The sequence below is a fragment of the Prionailurus viverrinus genome, chromosome A3 (assembly GCF_022837055.1).
Source record: "Prionailurus viverrinus isolate Anna chromosome A3, UM_Priviv_1.0, whole genome shotgun sequence".
NCBI lineage: Eukaryota > Metazoa > Chordata > Mammalia > Carnivora > Felidae > Prionailurus > Prionailurus viverrinus.
In genome coordinates, this window is record NC_062563.1 from 70,472,011 (window position 1) to 70,474,218 (window position 2,208).

Genomic DNA, 2,208 nt, shown 5'->3' on the forward strand with positions numbered 1-2,208 from the left:
TAGCAACCACCAGAAGCTCTGAGACAAACATGGAACAGATTCTCTTGTAGAGTCTCAAGAAAGGACCAACTCTGCTGTCATTTTGATTTCAGACTTCTAGCCTCCCAAACTGTGAGAAAATAAATTTCTTTTGTCTCAAACCACCTAGAATGTGATAATTTGTTTTTATAGCCATAGGAAACTAATACAGTATACATGATAAAAGTTTGGGAAAATATAGGTATAGAAGAACAAGTATAAGAGGCAATTTGCTAGAAGATTTTACATATATATTACTGTAATTCATATAACAACCATAGACATAGGCATTCATTCATTCATTCATTCATATAACAACCAGAGACATAGGCATTCATTCATTCATTCATTCACTCATTCATTACCTCTTGCTCTCTTGCTTTCTCATTGACTCTCTCACTCTCTCTTTCTCTCTCCATCTCCATATCTGTCTCTCAACAAAAAATTACAGATACTGATTGACTTATCCTGAAATGCACAGATTGCTTCTTGATGGAGTGATGACTAAGTCTGTCTAAGACTAAAGCCCATATTCTTGTTCACTGCACCATTCTGTTACAGTACTTAAACAACAGAAAACTATTAAATACAGTATAAAATTATTATTCTGGAGTCTTCTTTAAGAGATTGAAGATAGGGAGAGAAAAAAATACCAAAATAGAAAAAGCAAGAATGCCTTATTGCATAATGCCTATTGCATTTTAACGTACTTTATCATATTAAGTAAATTCCTTCCTAATCTCAGGCTACTAATATTATTGAATTCCATCAAATGCTATTTCAACATAGTTTTATACAATCATATAATTTCTCTTCCTTCCTCTATTAATGTGATTAATAACACTGGTTAATTTTCAAATGTAAATCAGTCTTAAATTCTTGGCATACACCCTACTTGTTCCTAATAATGACTCTTTTATTAATTTTGTTTGGGAATATTTTAGGTAGGATTTCTACCCATAAATTTCTGAAAGATAATGGCCTGTAATTTGAGAACAAAGTAATGTTATCCTTTTAAAATAAATTGGAAATGTTCCTGGTTTTTGTTTGTTTGCTTGTTTGTTTTTCTCATGCTTGGTAAAATATTTGCCAGAGAAACCATCTAAACTAAGACTTTCCTTTTTTTTTTATTCATTCATATAGGATGCTTAAAGATCTTTCATTTTCCCTAGCATTAGTAATGATTAATTCCTCTCTTTTTACCTTCATAACTCATAGTTATTAAATTTAATCATCTTTCCTAAGAGTCAAGGTTTGTTGACTTTTTCCTGTGTATTTGTTTTCCATTTAATTGACTTGTGCCTTTAAAAATATTCTTTAGGTTTAATGCACTTTTTCTAATTTCTAGCTACGTTCTTAAGATGGTTATTTACAATATTGTCACTCTTCTTTTTAAATATCTTCTTTAAGGTTATACATTTCCCTCTTAGCATGACTTTAGCTGCACCTGCAAATTCTGATATGTGCAATTTTCATTATGATTTGCATAAAAATTGTATTTTAAACATTTGTAATTGTAATTTTTCTTTTGACCCATAGATACTTAGAAGTACATGACTTAACTTACAAACATTAGATATTTTCTTCATAATGTTATGCATCAAAAGTCATATTCAATATGATATCAGTTCTTTGAAATGTGTTGAAACTTACATTAAGGGCTTATACATGTTAATTTTTTAGGTGTTACACATACATTTGAAAAGAATGTTTGCTCCATAGTTACTGTGCATAAATGCTAAATATTGTCAATTAGATCAAGTTTATTTACCATGTAATTCATATATATATCCTTTGTGTTCTATAAATTACTTTCATATATTTTTATAATATAATTTCAATATTTAATTTTTTGTCTTTATGTATTTGTATAATTTATTGAATAAAAATATAATTGTTCTATATTCTTGGAAGATGAATGGTTTAATCAGTATTCTATATCCCTTTTCATCTCTAGTAATGCTGCTAGCCTTAAAGTTTGTTTTGTCAGATATTAGTGTAGCTAAGTTAGTTCTTATAATAAGGTATATCTCTTTTTATTATCTTTTTACTATAACCTTTCTGCATGTTTATATTTAACATTCTTCTCTATAAATTGTATTTGGTTAAGTTTCAAAATTCTTTATGACTTTCTTTGTCTTGGAGTTATTTGCCTATTTACAGTTACTTCCTGATATATTTGGGCATAAA